An 18,405-nucleotide genomic window follows, 5' to 3' on the forward strand; every position below is an offset into this window, starting at 1 on the left:
GGATGTGAGCACTGGACCGTAAGGAAGGCTGAGCACCAAAAAATTGACGCTTTTGAACTGTGGTGCTGGAGAAGACTCTTGAGAGTCCCTTGGACTGCAAGGAGATCAAACCAGTCATTTCTAAAGGAAATCAACCCTGAATATTCAGGGTTGGATAGGAAGGACTTGGAAGGACTGATGCTGAAGCTCCAATACTTTGGCTACCTGATGCAAAGAGCCAGCTCATTGGGAAAGACTCTGATGCTGGGAAAGATAGAAGGCAGGAGGAGAAGGGGCTAAGAGAAGATGAGATATTTGGATGGCATCACCGACTCAATGGACACGAGTTTGAGCAAGTCCCAGGAGTTGGTGAGGGACAGGGAAGCCTGGCATGCTGCAGTCCATGGGGTCACAAAGAGTCAGACACCACTGAGTGACTGTACAATAACAAGTGGCTACGTTGTTTGGGGCAAGATATATCCTCTCTCCCTTTCTGTGCTTCTCATCTGTGAAATGGGCATGACTCTACTGACTATTTTGTTGAGTCATGAGAATGAAATGAATTAATATACACATGTGAAGTGCTTAAAAAATAGTCCAGGCACATTAGTCGTTAGCTATTATTCTTACTAACTTCGCTTAACAAAGGAGGAAACAGAGAGGCTGCATAGTAACCAAGCCGGGACGTGAATCTCTCTGTCTAGTGGAAGCCCGCATTCCTGGCCACCAGGCGGCGCTGCCCCGATATGCTGGACGTGTGGCCTCCTCCTCGGGTGCCTTCCGCCTCTGCTCCATCACACCCGGCAATCCCTTCCCTGTAGACGCAGTCTTTCATCCCATAAATAGCTTCTGCGTGATCGTGGCCTGCTAGCACCAGGTGGAAACATAAAAAGATCAGACATGATCCCGACTTCAGATGACTTCTGCCTGGTATTTAAAGACCTGGCTCTGAGTATTCAGGTACAAAGCAAGGAAAGAGCTGTGTGTGTCGCATACCTACTGCGTGAGGTGTGCGGGTCCTCCTCATCTCCATCTCACTCCACGATGTATCATTAGCGCCCTCCTTTTATGGATATGGGGTCCAGGCACAGAGAGGCTCCGTCACCTGCCCAAGGTTGCATAGCCGCGAAGAAACCTGGAATAAGGTCTGTCTGATTCTGACCCACTCAAATCATGAGCTAAAGGATGGTTCACTCTAACATGGATGATGGATGCTGCTCTGGGATACATGGGTCCTGGGACACTGCCATCTAAGGGCCACAGGGCCTCCAGCTGAGAGGAACTCCATGCGAAGGGCTCAGATGGTGATAACAGTAAATTAGCCAAAATTGTCAATGTTTTAGAAACGTGTAACTTCCTGAGATGGACTTTAAATGTAAACCTCAGGAAACCTATGCCCATTACAGAAATGTATCAGTACGTTAATATCTACATACCAAAAGGCACACACAGGCATGCACACACACACACAGAAGTTCAAGTAAAACTGGGGAATCTAAAGAAGATCGGTGGATCATAGTAATCAGTCTCTTCCCTGTGATGTTACAGTCAGTTCAGTTCAGATCAGTCGCTCAGTCGTGTCTGACTCTTTGCGACCCCATGAATCGCAGCACGCCAGGCCTCCCTGCCCATCACCAACTCCCGGAGTTCACTGAGACTCACGTCCATCGAGTCAGTGATGCCATCCAGCCATCTCATCCTCTGTCGTCCCCTTCTCCTCCTGCCCCCGGTCCCTCCCAGCATCAGAGTCTTTTCCAATGAGTCAACTCTTCGCATGAGGTGGCCAAAGTACTGGAGTTTCAGCTTTAGCATCATTCCTTCCAAAGAAATCCCAGGGCTGATCTCCTTCAGAATGGACTGGTTGGATCTCCTTGCAGTCCAAGGGACTCTCAAGAGTCTTCTCCAACACCACAGTTCAAAAGCATCAATTCTTCGGTGCTCAGCCTTCTTCACAGTCCAACTCTCACATCCATACGTGACCACTGGAAAAACCATAGCCTTGACTAGACGGACCTTTGTTGCATTACTGTTTTGCAAAATGTTACTAGTGGGGGAAACTGGACAAAGTTTCTTTCTGTATTATTTCTTATGATTGCTTGTGAATCAATAATTATGTCAATAAAAGTTTCAATTAAAAAATCAACAAGAAAATAAAATCCCAACAGGGAAGTGAGCAAAGTATATGAACAGGCAAGTCATGGAAGAGAAAGCATAAATAGTCAATAAACATATGTAGAGACAATAAAATTATAATAAGGAAGTATCCTTTCAGTCCAAGTTAACTGCTAATTAAAAAAAAAATGTTGATAACACCAAGATTGGCAAGGATAGAAGAAAAAAGGTGCTCATTCACTGCTGTCGAGACTACAAATCGGTACAAGCACTTGGGAAAGCTGTTGGCAGCATCTAGAAAGCTACAGCTGCTCACGTTCTCGCAACTCGGCTTTAGGCCCCCACCCTAGAAACACTCTCATGTATATACACAGAGACATTTACAAAGACACACGCTGTAGCACTGCTTACATAACAAAATCACCCCACCACTCTGCAGCCACAGACTACAGAAATAGCAATCTGTTTGTACAAGGGAATACAAGGTAGACGTTAAAACAGCTAAAACTGATCAGCATGGAAAAAACTTTTTAACAACAGACTGTTAAGCGGGGGAAAAGCAAGCTGCAAAACAATGGGATAGGCTTTATTTAAAGAAATTAAATCTGTAGTTAAATCTGTAGTGCTCTACTGTTTATTGCTGGTGTAAACATACGTATGTAATGCAAGTGCAAATATACGTGTGAAAATTGTATGGAAATGCTGTACACAGGAGAGTGGCACCTCCGCCAAGAAAGCAGAGGAGAGGATCACGGTGCGCTTTCCCTGCAGCTGACGTCTGATTTCTTTAAAATGGAGGAAGACGAAGGAAACCTGGAAAACTGTATGTGCTGCACTTGAGGAATGAGGATGGATGTGGGTAACAGGGTTTTTTTGTACAATTTTAACAAATTTTGGAGTGCTTCAGAATTCAAAAGAAAAATAATGATTCTGAGAGCATTAAAACTGCTGATCCAGCAACTCCTATTTTAGGAATGTAGCCAACAGATACTTTTTCGCGTGTATTCATGAACACATATTTTTCTTCTAACATTGTTTATAACAGCAAAAACCTGAAAACGAGTTAAATGCCTATTTATTGGTGACTGATTACACAAATTATATAACATCTATAAAATGGAATACTATGCAGCCATTGAAATGAATGACACAGCTTTCTGTGTGCTGATATGAAATGATCCCTAAGATGTAATATTTTAAAAAGCAAGGTCATAACATTATGTACAGCATGACCCTCTGTGTGTTTATGTATGTGCATATGTGTTTCCAAGGGGTCATGTAACAATTCTTGTACACACATAACAACTTAGGAAACACCATGAGGTGGGGAATAGAATGAAGGAGAGAGATTTTAGTTTTCACCTTATACTTTTATGTCCTGGTTTACTGGGTGTATGTACATTATTCAATTTTTAAAAACTAGCTTAAATTAATTATAATCACTGATTTCTTAAACGGCCTTCTATTAGAAAAACCATGTATCATCTGAATAATCCAATTTGAAAGTCAAAATTAAATCTGCTTTTGTTCAGGTAACACTTTATCTTCTGAGCTAAAACAAGCAAACAAACAAACAAACAAATGTTCATGAAGCGCTTATCTTTGGTAGTTTGTGGATACACAGAGATGGAAATACCTGGCTTTCCTTGAGGAATAAACAGTCCAGGAGGGAATATAACTAAAAAGACAATCGGACAGTAACAGACCGTTGGGACCATGAAGTTTCAATGACAATGAGAACCACAATGCAGACAAATCCAGGGGGCTGGGGAAGCACTGAGGGGGCATCCAAGGGAGGCTTCCTGGAGGAGGTGTCTACTGAACACGTCTTAAAAAGTGGAAAGGAGTTCTCCAGTAAAAGAGACAGAGGTTGCTCTACGCAGAGGCAAATGTAAACCCAAAAGAGGATGACTCAGCATAATGCTCCGGCCTGAAATTGTGAAGGGTTTGGTGCAACTGGAATCAGAGGAGGGGGATGTAGGCGCCAAGTGCTATCATCTGTGTTATCGCTTAGACTCTTTCTTAGGTGAGGAAGCTGAGGCACAGAGAGGTTAACTACTTGCCTGTGATCCCAGAGGCAGCCTGTGGCAGAACCAGACTTTGAACACGTATGTATACACTGGCTCTGGAGCCTGAACCCCTAACCCTTATAGAGGATGAGTCAGGCCTAGCGGGGATAATGGGCTATGAGGCTGGAGAGTAAGCCTGGGACAGACTGTGGAGATTTGGGGGGAACAGTGTAGGCAGTGGTGAGACAGAAGGATGGTAAGCAGGAAGTGGCATGGATGGTCTGATATGGGTCCATTCCTAAGATTCCATATCTCAAGATCTCAGCAAACACTTGCTAAATGAGTGAATGGGTGGATGGATATACAGATGAGTGCTCTGCCTAAGCTAACTATGAAACCTCAAAGCAGAGACCAAAGCAGGGGGAGTTCCCTGGTGGTTATGCTCTCCTGCTTCCACCCCAGGGGTCACAGCTTCGACCCCTCGTCAGGGGACTAGGATCCCACACCCCACATGCCATGTTGCTGCTGCTGTTTTTGTTTAGTCCCTCAGTTGCGTCCAGCTCTTTATGACCCCATGGACTTAGCCCTGTGAGTCTCCTCTGTCCATGGGATTTTCCAGGCAAGAATGCTGGAGTGGGTTGCCATTTCCTTCTCCTGGGGTCTTCCTGATCCAGAGGCTGAACCTGTGTCTCCTGCTTTGGTAGGCAGATTCTTTACCACTGAGCCATTTAGGAAGACTCTAAATAAATAAAGTCAGTTTTAAGCAAAATGATGACATTGGCAATGATTTTCCCTTTATAAACTCCTGATCCTTGGAGCGGTGGGTGCACGGGCGCAGGAGGGCCTAGAGGAGCTATCCCACGTTGAAGGTCAGGAAGGGCGGCGGTGAGGAGATACCCCTCGTCCAAGGTAAGAGAAACCCAAGTAAGATGGTAGGTGCTGCAAGAGGGCATCAGAGGGCAGACACACTCTGTGAGAAACCATACTCACAGAAAACTAGTCAATCTAATCACACTAGGACCACAGCCTTGTCTAACTCAATGAAACTAAGCCATGTCCATGGGGCAACCCAAGACGGGCGGGTCATGGTGGAGAGATCTGACACAATGTGGTCCACTGGAGAAGGGAATGGCAAACCACTTCAGTATTCTTGCCTTGAGAACCCTATGAACAGTATGAAAAGGCAAAATGATAGGATACTGAAAGAGGAACTCCCCAGGTCAGTAGGTGCCCAATATGCTACTGGAGATCAGTGGAGAAATAACTCCAGAAAGAATGAAGGGATGGAGCCAAAGCAAAAAGAATACCCAGCTGTGGATGTGACTGGTGATAGAAGCAAGGTCTGATGCTGTAAAGAGCAATATTGCATAGGAACCTGGAATGTCAGGTCCATGAATCAAGGCAAATGGGAAGTGGTCAAACAGGAGATGGCAAGAGTGAATGTCAACATTCTAGGAATCAGCGAACTGAAATGGACTGGAATGGGTGAATTTAACTCAGATGACCATTATATCTACTACTGCGTGCAGGAATCCCTCAGAAGAAATGGAGTAGTCATCATGGTCAACAAAAGAGTCTGAAATGCAGTACTTGCATGCAATCTCAAAAACGACAGAATGATCTCTGTTCATTTCCAAGGCAAACCATGCAATATCACAGTAATCCAAGTCTATGCCCCAACCAGTAACGCTGAAGAAGCTCAAGTTGAATGGTTCTATGAAGACCTACAAGACCTTTTAGAACTAACACCCAAAAAAGATTTCCTTTTCATTATAGGGGACTGGAATGCAAAAGGAGAAAGTCAAGAAACACCTGGAGTAACAGGCAAATTTGGCCTTGGAATATGCAATGAAGCAGGGCAAAGACTAATAGAGCTTTGCCAAGAAAATGCACTGGTCATAGCAAACACCCTCTTCCAACAACACAAGAGAAGACTCTACACATGGACATCACCAGATGGTCAACACCAAAATCAGATTGATTATATTCTTTGCAGCCAAAGATGGAGAAGCTCTATACAGTCAACAAAAACAAGACTGGGAGCTGACTGTGGCTCAGATCATGAACTCCTTATTACCAAATTCAGACTTAAATTGAAGAAAGTAGGGAAAACCACTAGACCATTCAGGTATGACCTAAATCAAATCCCTTATGATTATACAGTGGAAGTGAGAAATAGATTTAAGGGCCTAGATCTGATAGATAGAGTGCCTGATGAACTATGGAATGAGGTTCGTGACATTGTACAGGAGACAGGGATCAAGACCATCCCCATGGAAAAGAAATGCAAAAAAGCAAAATGGCTGTCTGGGGAGGCCTTACAAATAGCTGTGAAAAGAAGAGAAGTGAAAAGCAAAGGAAAAAAAGGAAAGATATAAGCATCTGAATGCAGAGTTCCAAAGAATAGCAAGAAGAGATAAGAAAGACTTCCTCAGCAATCAATGCAAAGAAATAGAGGAAAACAACAGAATGGGAAAGACTAGAGATCTCTTCAAGAAAATTAGAGATACCAAGGGAACATTTCATGCAAAGATGGGCTCAATAAAGGACAGAAATGGTATGGACCTAACAGAAGCAGAAGATATCAAGAAGAGGTGGCAAGAATACACAGAACTGTACAAAAAAGATCTTCACGACCCAGATAATCACGATGGTGTGGTCACTGACCTAGAGCCAGACATCCTAGAATGTGAAGTCAAGTGGGCCTTAGAAAGCATCACTATGAACAAAGCTAGTGGAGGTGACAGAATTCCAGTTGAACTATTTCAAATCCTGAAAGGTGATGCTGTGAAAGTGCTGCACTCAATATGCCAGCAAATTTGGAAAACTCAGCAGTGGCTACAGGACTGGAAAAGGTCAGTTTTCATTCCAATCCCAAAGAAAGGCAATGCCAAAGAATGCTCAAACTACCACACAATTGCACTCATCTCACACGCTAGTAAAGTAATGCTCAAGATTCTCCAAGCCAGGCTTCAGCAATATGTGAACCGTGAACTTCCTGATGTTCAAGCTGGTTTTAGAAAAGGCAGAGGAACCAGAGATCAAATTGCCAACATCCACTGGATCATGGAAAAAGCAAGAGAGTTCTAGAAAAACATCTATTTCTGCTTTATTGACTATGCCAAAGCCTTTGACTGTGTGGATCACAATAAACTGTGGAAAATTCTTCAAGAGATAGGAATGCCAGACCACCTGACCTGCCTCTTGAGAAATCTGTATGCAGGTCAGGAAGCAACAGTTAGAACTGGACATGGAACAACAGACTGGTTCCAAATAGGAAAAGGAGTACGTCAAGGCTGTATATTGTCACCCTGTTTATTTAACTTCTATGCAGAGCACATCTTGAGAAACGCTGGGCTGGAAGAAACACAGGCTGGAGTCAAGATTGCCGGGAGAAATATCAATAACCTCAGATATGCAGATGACACCACCTTTATGGCAGAAAGTGAAGAGGAACTAAAAAGCCTCTTGATGAAAGTGAAAGAGGAGAGTGAAAAAATTGGCTTAAAGCTCAACATTCAGAAAACGAAGATCATGGCATCCGGTCCCATCACTTCATGGGAAATAGATGGGGAAACAGTGGAAACAGTGTCAGACTTTATTTTGGGGGGCTCCAAAATCACTGCAGACAGTGACTGCAGCCATGAAATTAAAAGACACTTACTCCTTGGAAGGAAAGTTATGTCCAACTTAGATAGCATATTCAAAAGCAGAGACATCACTTTGCCAACAAACATCTGTCTATTCAAGGCTATGGTTTTTCTAGTGGTCATGTATGGATGTGAGAGTTGGACTGTGAAGAAGGCTGAGCACCGAAGAATTGATGCTTTTGAACTGTGGTGTTGGAGAAGACTCTTGAGAGTCCCTTGGACTGCAAGGAGATCCAACCAGTCCATTCTGAAGGAGATCAGCCCTAGAATTTCTTTGGAAGGAATGATGCTAAAGCTGAAACTCCAGTACTTTGGCCACCTCATGCGAAGAGTTGACTCATTGGAAAAGACTCTGATGCTGGGAGGGACTGGGGGCAGGAGGAGAAGGGGACGACAGAGGATGAGATGGCTGGATGGCATCACTGACTCAATGGACGTGAGTGTCAGTGAACTCTGGGAGTTGGTGATGGACAGGGAGGCCTGGCATGCAGCGATTCATGGGGTCGCGAAGAGTTGGACATGACTGAGTGACTTAACTGAACTGAACTGATCCTTGGACCATAATCCACAAACCATCAAGTTATTCCAACTGCTTTGTTATGTGTAACAAGTTCCACACTGTTTATCTGCCAAAGGTCATTGCCCTTTAATAGAGACATTTAAAAAGAGGAAAGACTACAGGCATGGTATGATGTAGGTCGCTGTGCCAAGTAAAGGGAGATATCAGGACATTCGCTTAAAGAGCAAGATAAACCTGGCCTCGCTGATGGCTCATAAACTTGACTCCACTTTGCATTTGTTACAGGGCATTGAAAGTACAATCCAAACAATAAGTAATGGTATTAATAAAAATAAGATGTGACAAGATGAGAAGATCGTCGTCTCAGAGCCACTTGGCTGGTTTGAAATCCCAGCTCTAGCACGGTATCAGTCAGTTTCACAGAAGCAGTGCTGCGTAACAAACAGTCCCAACCCCTCAGAGGTTCAGTAGCAAGGATGTGTCGCTCTAGCTCATCTGTGTCATCTCAGGCTCGGCAGTGGCTCTCTGGGTCTGCAACTCTCCCCAGACACAAATGGACTTGAATCTGCTCCATTTGGCATCTCGTCTGTGACTCAGGTTGAAGGAACAGCCTCCACTGGGCACACGAAAGTCCCACAGTGAAGAGCAGATGCTCCAGAGGAATGGTGGGAACATGTAGTGTTGCTTAAAGCTTATGTTCAGAACTAACAGACTGACACTTCCACTCAGATTTCATTGGCCAAAGCCCAGAATCAATAAGGGGCAGATGTCCACTCCACCACCAGAGGCAGGCCAGTAACATGCTAATGGAAGTGAACCCATGACCTTGTGGGGAAGGAAGTATTGATGAATGGCTCTAAGAAAAATAAAATTAATTGTAGCCCCTTGCAAGCTGGGTAGCTATAAACAAATTATTTAATCTCTTGGAGTCTATTTTCTCACCAGCAAAATGAAAATAACACCTCCTTTGCAAAGTCATGGTTAAGAACTAAATGAGATAGTGATTATTAAAGACCCTAGCACAAGGCCTGAGATCTAATCAGTAGCTCCTTATTTCTTCCTTACCCAGTGGCTGCTACTGGGTCAAAATGTCAAATGGCACTTCTTAGAGCCGTGCTTCTTAAACTTTGTTTTGTGAAAGACCAATGTTCTGTTCTGCTTACTCCTAGCCAGTACTTTTATAAAATAGTAAAAATGAGTAGCTAGAAAACGAAAGAAAAAGACAGAAAATGCTAGCCACAATTTTTTATTATTATAGTCAACAGATTTATTAAATTGCATCCCGTGAGAGATAGCCTACTGTAGCAGAGGTCACCAGTGGTCAAGTTACAGGGCTATTAACTTCTCTCTTCCCTTCTAATCCCTCCACTGCTGGGCTCTGACCACCCCCAGGAGGGGAAGGAGGAAAAGACAAAGCAAAGTGAGGATGAGCAAGTGAGGAGACCAAGCTCCCGCCACACTGCATGTCCCTGAGCTCTGGCTAGGCTAGGGGACACGCTCTGAATTACAGGGAGATTGAAGCTCTGATTTGGACCAGACTGGGATATTTAACCCCTGAGAGGAGGACATTTTTTAACCTAAAAGTGATTGAATAGTGATCATGTGTCAGCACAGATTCACTAATGGTGGCAAATGGGAATCCCTGGTGGTTCAGCTGGTAAAGAATCCGCCTGCAATGCCAGAGACCTGGCTTTGATCCCTGGGTCGGGAAGATCCTTGGAGGAGGGCATGGCAACACCCTCCAGTATTCTTGCCTGGAGAATCCCCATGGACAGAGGAGACTGGTGGGCTATAGTCCATGGGGTCGCAAAGAGTGGGACATGACTGAGCGACTAAGCAATGATAGCAAATATACCACACTAGGTTAAGATGTTACTAATATGGGAAACTATTTACAGGATAATACGGGGACTCTCTGTACTACCTTCTCAATTTTTCTGTGAATCAAGAACTGTTCTAAAAATAAAATTGTCAAAAACTTTTTCAAAAGTGATTGAGAATCTGTGGGATCTGCCCGAGATGCCTTGAAGGGGTGGGGAAGAGAGAGCCAGATGTCTGAAGGCAGCAGAAGGAGAAAAGTAAAGCTGTTTCTTGTTTGTTCCCTACGACGCCAGTACCATCAGTGACAGGAGATGTTACTGATTCTTACAAATGGGAGGATTCTGAAAGTATGACAAAGCTGAGTTCTCTGATTGCTTTTCAGAACCGTGTGTAGCAAAACTTATCAGCCTTTCTTCCATTTCAAGTACGATGCTACTGAGATGACTAGAGGCCCTGAATGTGACAATTTGTGGGCTTCTGTTTCATTTCCGCATCCACTTCCCCTGTTTCTGGTATCAGCTACCCTCCCCCTCATAGCCCAGGTAACCCAGATAGGACTGATTCCAACCTCCACTCCCATCCTGAACCAAAGACGGGACGTGACCCAGGTCTGCAAGTCAGTGATGCATTCTGGCGTGGGCACAGGATACAAATTACTCCAATGAGTTCAGCCCCTAAAACATGAGAAGCTCTCTTCCTGCTACGTGGCTTTAACGGAACTGTGGTGTTACCAGGCCTCCTGGGAACAAGACTAACGGAGGAAAGTGGGAAGTGAAGCGCTGCATTCTGGCAGCGTCATCCAAGCACCTGGACCCCGCCTGTCTGATCCAGCTTCTCTGGGACCTTTCAACCACATGATTACCAGCAGCTCTGTTGTTGTTGTTACTGTTTGCTTAAGTTAATATTCAGATGGGTCCATTCCTTTCCAGGAAAAGAATCCTGACGAATGCGGCATGACTTCCACCTTTGAGCTAATCTGGTGTGGGAGACAAGCATCAAAAGGAATAAAACTAAGATGCCCGGTGGACTCTCCTGGCCCTCAGAGATGCAGGCACCTGACTCAGATATCCTCATCCCAAGAGTACGAAACACTTCTCAGGGTTTCTTCTCATTCTCAGAGAGGTGTGGCTTTCCTGGGCCCCTCTACCTGCGTCTTGGTCTGAAGTTGCTCTCTCTCTGTGTCTACTAAATTCACTCCAAAGCAGAACCCGAGCTTTGCCAACTTCCCAACGAGCACAAAAGCATCTGTGAGGATACACTTACCTAAAGGTTTTGAAGGGAAGATGGGGGAGGTATAGTATACACCCTACATCGCTCAACCTCAAAGTCCCGTCTCACACACTTCCCGTCTTCCCTAAATGCGTCTCAGCTGCGCCTCTGGTGGAGGGGAGGAGATGGACTTTCCATCACTGACTCTGCCCCCATACAACGTCCAGCCTCAGGGGCTCCTCTCTCCCTGGCCCCTACCCCAGGTTCTTTTCCCATTCCCCCAACCTTACTCCTGAATCCTCAAGCTTCTCTCTCTCCATCATGCAAAGTGACTCAACTCTGGCTCCTGCCTAGAAGCTGTTTACATGCGAATACACTAGGTTCTTGGTTGAACAGAAGTTTGCCGATTAACTTAATCCACTCTCTTTAAAAGCAATTTGGGTTATAAATACGAAAAGAAAATTTTAGTACACATAAAAAAGTGTTACCACACAGTGTGATAAAGAGAAAGATGGGCAAGGTATATGGGAGTAGTTGGGAGATGAACTCTGCCCAGGGGGGCATTAAGGAGGCCTCTGCCAGGAGGTGATGTGAGTGCTGAGTATGGAAGCAAGAGGCCGTTTCTGACAGGCAGGGGTGGAGGAGGCAACTGACCAGCAGAAAGAAGCGCACAGACTGGAGCGTTAAGACCGGAAAGCTCATGGTGACGTGGGGGGCAGCTCGTGAGGGGTCCTAGATGAGGAGCGAGCGGGGAGGGGCTGAGGCAGTGGGTCGGGGCAGGTTGGCAGGATCCCAGCCATGGAGGGTCCCGAATGCCAGTGAGCAGATGGATTTGTCCAGAACGTGAGAGGAAGCCATTAGCAGATTTTTGAGCAGAACGGTAACATAGCCAGATTTTGTTTAGAAAGAACAGGTTGGTCACCAGTTTGGAGAAGTTGGAAAAACTGATGGGAAAGGGTAACATTGGTGGGAGCAGGAAACGATTAGGAGGCTGTTGCAACGATCTGGGCTAGAAATGATGGTGACTTGATGCGGTAGGGGGGCAGGGAGACACACCGCGGCACTTGGTGGCTGCTTGCAGGAGGGATAATTCTCTGTCTTCCCTCTGAGATGGGAGCTCCTCGACAGTAGGCCCAGACCTTTCCATGTCCCAGCACAGGATCTGGCACAGGTAGCCTCTCACAGGTGCATGCACGCCTGAATGACTGAACGAGCACTGATCTATGAGCTCCGAGGCGAGAGGCGCATGCGCCCCTGAATGAATGCACAACCACTGATCTATGCGCTCCGAGGCGAGAGGCGCATGCGCACCTGAATGACTGAACGAGCACTGCTCTATGCGCTCCGAGGCGAGAGGCGCATGCGCACCTGAATGACTGAACGAGCACTGCTCTATGCGCTCCGAGGCGAGAGGCGCATGCGCACCTGAATGACTGAACGAGCACTGATCTATGAACTCCGAGGCATTAGGTGCATGCACGCCTGAATGAATAAACGAACACTGATTTATGAGCTCTGAGGCTCCTACCTTGGGCACTGAGAGGTTGCCCCCGCTGAGACAGGCACCCACGATGAGGCATCGGTTTTAGAACCAAAGACAGCGTTCAGATCCTGCTCATGGAAGAGGCTACACTAGATCCTGACAAGATGTGAGGAAGGTTTCCCTGCAGAGGTGAGGCCACCTGGAGCCCCCACCTCAGCCAGGAAGTCGGTCACAAGATGAGCAGCCCTGCAGACCCCAAGTATTCAGGATGCTGACCATAGATCAGGGCAGGGCGGACAAGGCAAGGTTAGGTTGGTGAAGGAGTCTCTGAGATCTTTTCTGTAGCAGCAAGTCAGACAGACAAGCTAAAAGGAGCCTCAAAGAACCAACCAGTGGAGGAATTCCAAGCAACAATCCATTTCTGCCATGTATCAGGAAGCTGATGCTGCCTAACAAACCACCCTAGAACTCAGTAGCTTGAAACATGAGGCATTTCTTCTCATATTCGAGCCATGCAGAGCTGCAGGTCACTGTAGTTTGGCTGATCAAGGCTAGACTGGGCTGGGCAGCTCCACTCCAGCCTGCACTTCGGCTGGGCTGGGTTGGGCCTGGGTTCAGGCTGCAGGTTCACCTTGGGGCTATTTCTCTGTCTCTCAAGTTCCTTGCCCTGATAATGCATTCTTCTCATGGCAGAAGCACAAGAGCCCAAACTGAACTGTACAAGCACACGTAAGATCTCTAATTAAGTCTCATCCACTAACACACTGTTGGCCGAAGCAACTCAGGTGGATAAGCCCACCATATACTTCTCAGGGTGCAAAGCATGGTGAAAAGTGGGCATGTATTATCCTACTACAATGGAGGGACACCCCATCTTGCTTATCCAGAATCTCCAGGCTCCCTCAAACCCTGACAATATGGCACAATCATCATGTAAAATGCTCTCACCTAGAGGGACATGCAAAATTCATGGGAAAGTACAGCTAATAGAGGTCTAGTTAGTCATAACATCTCGACCTCATCCACTTATTCATGCAATCCACGCATCTAAAGCAATTAAAAGTCTTTTAAGGAAGGTTAAGTTGGAGGGCCTAAAAAATTGACAACATCCTTATGAAAAATCTTCCATCTCCTTGGGACGACCAGAGTGGAGACTTCCTTAGTGAATTCCATCCACGTAAGTCACAGCCACCAAGGTTAGCTCTAATGTCACCCACTCCTTTGTCAGCAAGCTCCTCCCTGCATCCACTTCATGCATCTTTTATTACAACCTAACGCCTTTATGAAATATTGATTGCTCATTCCCATGGCCCAGCCAAGGGCCCCAAAATGAGCTTGTGTGCTGATGTCTGGAATTTGAGACACGTCACAGATGACAGAACTAACTCGGGGGACCTTCTAGACCCCACCTGGAAAGGATACTGGGACGTTAAATTAACATCGTGTTTACTAATGAGAAAGTGAAGATCTAGGAGGTAGGTTCATGAGAAGGGAGACGAAAGGAAATAAAAAGGTCAGGAGGAAGGAAAAGGAAGTGCCTGAGTTGATGGTGGGACGGGGCTGAAAGCTTGATCATCAGCTGCATTTGTTGTTAAATTTAATGGGCTGTAGGTGTTGATTGCTCAATCCATAAAATGAGTTATTAATTTGCTGTTCTAACAGGATAGAGCCTATCTTATGCAAATTGACTTGAAAGCCAGCATCAGCTCTGAGAGAATGGTTCAGATGTCTCTTAAGTAAAAAGTTCCCAGGCTTTTCTATCATACGGCGCTCAGCCTGCTTGTCACTGTGCCAAGGGAAGGTCCCTGCAGTTGTAAGACTTGGGTCCTTTGTCCATCCTCCACTAGGCGTGAGCTCCTTAAGGCAGGGCTGAAAGAAAGTGAAAGTCAGTCAATCATGTCCAACTCTTTGTGGACTATACAGTCCATGGAATTCTCCAGGCCAGAATACTGGAGTGGGCGGCCGTTCCCTTCTCCAGGGGATCTTCCCAACCCAGAGATCAAACCCACGTCTCCCGCTTTGCAGGCGGATTCTTTACCAGCTGAGCCACCAGGGAAGCCCAAGGCAGGCAGGGCCATGTCTGTCCTAATCACCTCGGTACCCCAGTATCTAGCACGGCTCCCAGAACCTCTAAGTAATTGTTGGAAGAATGAAGGTATGAAGGCGGATCCCTGTGTGTGACTTAGGGCACGTTACTGCCCTTCTCTCAGCCTCTGGTTCCACCATCTATAAAGGGGAGGGTTTGGACCAAGTGTTGCCTTGGGACTTCCGATGTCTGGGTCATCCATCATCTCTGGGCATGGTCTGTAAAAGCTATGAGTCACTAAAGATGAGACAGTAGGTGGAGAGGCTGGGAGGCTTCTGACAGCCCTGGATCTCACATGCTTCCGAGTTACTCTTTTGGATAAAGGATCTGTTGACTCAAGTTTCAGGGAGCCCTGGCCTGAAAGACCTCACCTCCAGTCCTGCTCTAGTGCTAACTTACTGGGAGACAGTCACTCTTCTATGGGAATAATGACTTTGACCTCACAGGGCTGTTGGGAGGTCCAAGCTGAAACAAGTGGGCGGGGTGGGAGGTGCCTTAAAACCAAAACGTTCTGTGCACGCGTCAGGCAAAGGCGAGTGGCCCTCACAGACAGTGTGGCGAGGGTTCGAATCCCAGCTGACTCATGTGGCAGCTGTGTGACTCTGGGCAAATAACTTAACCTCTCTGAGCTTTGGTGTCCACATTAGTAAGGCTAGAATGATCATTACTACCTCACAAGGTTTTCAGGAGAATTAAATAAAAGAAGGAATGAAAAGGACATAGTATCACAATGCCTAAGTACTATAAAACTGGCCATGCAATTTTCAGGACCCAGCGTGAAATGAAAATACAGGGACCCTTGTTCCAAAATTATTAAGAGTTCTAAGGGGCGAACTCAGAGCATTACAGGGAATGCAGGAACCCTCCGGGAGCAGGGTCGTGCCAGGAACCCCACCTTGCTGACACACAAAAGCTGCCTAAGATCTGAGGGACCCTTTTCTTTCCTCTGCCTTGGTTGGACCTTGCCATCCTCAGCACATACACATTGCATTTGGAAACTCTTTTTTAGAAGAAAACCACTATTATTATTCCTGAGGCAGCTTCATTTTCCCTCCTCTGAGCAGAATAGAGTCACCCATCCTGATAGACATCAGATAAACAGGGACAGAAATCAACTTTCTGGCTGCTGGCAAATGCTGTCACTGGAGGAAGAGGTTTACAGGATAATCCGGGAATTAGAACAGGGAAGACACGATCAGCAATGATTTCCTACCCATGGCAGGAATCCATGAGCAAGTTCTTAAACACACCATGTCCCCTGTCTCTGAAACTTCAGTGGCTCCACCTTGGGCGCTCTCGGTAAAGTTCATTATCCCTAGCAGGGTGGTCATTGCTCTCCATGGTCTGATTTTGCAACGGTTGTCCCCTGTTCCCTCTCATGATGCTTCAGGAAAGCTGTTTTCTCGTCAGTCTCACACATTCCAACCTACCTCCATGCCTTCATTCACTCATTTTTTTAGCTTACCCCATTTCTCAGCCTAATAAAAACTTCTCCAGCTGGAGTTTACATTCCACCTCTTCCAGGAGGCAATGCAGAATAGTCTCCACGACTTAGAAACTGTATTAGTCAGCTTTTGCTGCAGTAACAAGCAATCCTAAAAATCTCAGTGTCTTAGAGTACAAACATTCGTTTCTTGTTCACATTACCAGTGGGCTGCTTGGCGACTGTGGGTCAATTCTGTGTCAGTTTTGCTCCGTGGGTTTTCTTTTTTGGGACCCAGGGTGAGGGAGCGGTGTTTGTTGGAGACACTCAACATGGCTTGTTTCACGTTTTCTCAAGGCAGAGAAAAGGAGCACGTGAGAGGCAGAACCAAAGCACACGAGTGTCTTTAAAGCTGCTGCGCAGACTGGCACCCCTCATGTTCCATTGGCCAAAGAAGGTCACATGGCCAAGTGCAATCTTTCAGGGTGGGAAAGGACACTCCAGCTACAGGGAAGCACAGCAGGGAAGGCAGTGAGTGGCTGTGAACAGATCACAGAGTGTACTCAGCCATCAGACAGCACACGCCTCGAGGTCAAACACTTCTGCTTTGAACCCCAGTTCTCCCAACGATATGTTGAGTGTACTCAGGCAAGTTCTTCAAGCTATGTCTCAGTTTCGCCATCTGTAAAAACAGGATAATAACTTATTTTAAAGGCTCCCGTCAAAGATTATGCAAGATAATGGCCCTAAAGCATTTTGCACTGTCCCTGGCACATGATAAGGACTCAAAATGGTACTTTTATCAATAGCACTTTGAAAATTCATTTTCCCCCAAGAATAAAGCACTTTTAATATTTACTTATTTGGCTGCAAGGAGTCTTAGTTGAGACACATGTGATCATCTAGCTGCTGCATGCAAACTCCTAGCTGCAGTATGTGCAACTTGGTTCTCTGACCAGAGGTTGAACCAGAGCTCAGTTAATGCAATTCTCCAGGCCACAGTACTGGAGTGGGTAGCCTTTCCCTTCTCCAGGGGATCTTCCCAACCCAGGGATTGAACTCAGGTCTCCTGCACTGCAGGCAGGTTCTTTAGCAGCTGAGCCACAAGGGAAGTCCAAGAATACTGGAGTGGGTGGCCTATCCCTTCTCCAGCAGATCTCCCCAACCCAGGAATCGAACTGGGGTCTCTGCATTGCAGGTGGATTATTTACCAACTGAGCTATCAGGGAAGCCCACATTTTTATTGAAGTATATTTAATTCACAATGTTGTGTTGCTAAGTCCCATCAGTCGTGTCTGACTCTGTGCGACCCCATAGACGGCAGCACACCAGGCTCCCCGTCCCTGGCATTCTCCAGGCAAGAACACTGGAGTGGGTTGCCATTTCCTTCTCCAATGCATGAAAGTGAAAAGTGAAAGTGAAGTCACTCAGTCGTGTCCGACCCTCAGCGACCCCATGGACTGCAGCCTTCCAGGCTCCACCATCCATGGGATTTTCCAGGCAAGAGTACTGGAGTGGGGTGCCATTGCCTTCTCCAATGTTGTATTAGGTATACAATAAAATGCTTCTGTTATACTGCACATATACACACACATATACATACATTCTTCTTCAGATTCTCTTTCATTATAGGTCATTATAAGACATTGGGTATATTTTCCTGTGCTATATATCAGGTCTTTATTGTTTATCTATTTTATATACAGTATTGTGTATCTGTTAATCCCAAACTCCTAATTTATGAAAAAGTGAAAATTCCTTTTTACTAATCATAATTTTGCTTTGTAATCATAATTTTCTACTTACTAATTTGTCCATTTTCTCATCTGTCTATTCAACAAACATTTCCTGGGCCTCCATTGGCATCTGCCTGACTCCCCATCACACTATCTTAGCCCAAAGGAGCTTGTATTCCATCAGTGAGGCTTGACTAAGACCCCACAACCCCACATTGGACAAGAGTCCAGAAGACTTTTCCTTCTCAGCTTGGTTCCAGTTCAATCTAAGAAACCTACAAGCAGTCAAGTAAAGGAATGTAAGCACATAAAACTTTAATAAGTTTCATGAAGTTAAAATTGCTTTCATGGGTAGAAGGAAGAAGATAGGGGACATT

General features: G+C 45.8%; 1 long non-coding RNA gene across 1 annotated transcript in view; it reads right to left on the reverse strand.

Annotated features, from left to right (window-relative positions):
* Window positions 1–6,615: 6,615 nt before the first annotated feature.
* The window catches only part of LOC101903820 (uncharacterized), an 82,930-nt gene continuing 71,140 nt past the window's right edge, over window positions 6,616–18,405 (reverse strand). The window contains exon 4 of the long non-coding RNA XR_235738.5: window positions 6,616–16,974. This is a non-coding gene — a long non-coding RNA (uncharacterized lncRNA). The remainder of the gene's footprint in view (window positions 16,975–18,405) is intronic.

Source organism: Bos taurus, chromosome 8 (assembly GCF_002263795.3).
Source record: "Bos taurus isolate L1 Dominette 01449 registration number 42190680 breed Hereford chromosome 8, ARS-UCD2.0, whole genome shotgun sequence".
Lineage (NCBI taxonomy): Eukaryota > Metazoa > Chordata > Mammalia > Artiodactyla > Bovidae > Bos > Bos taurus.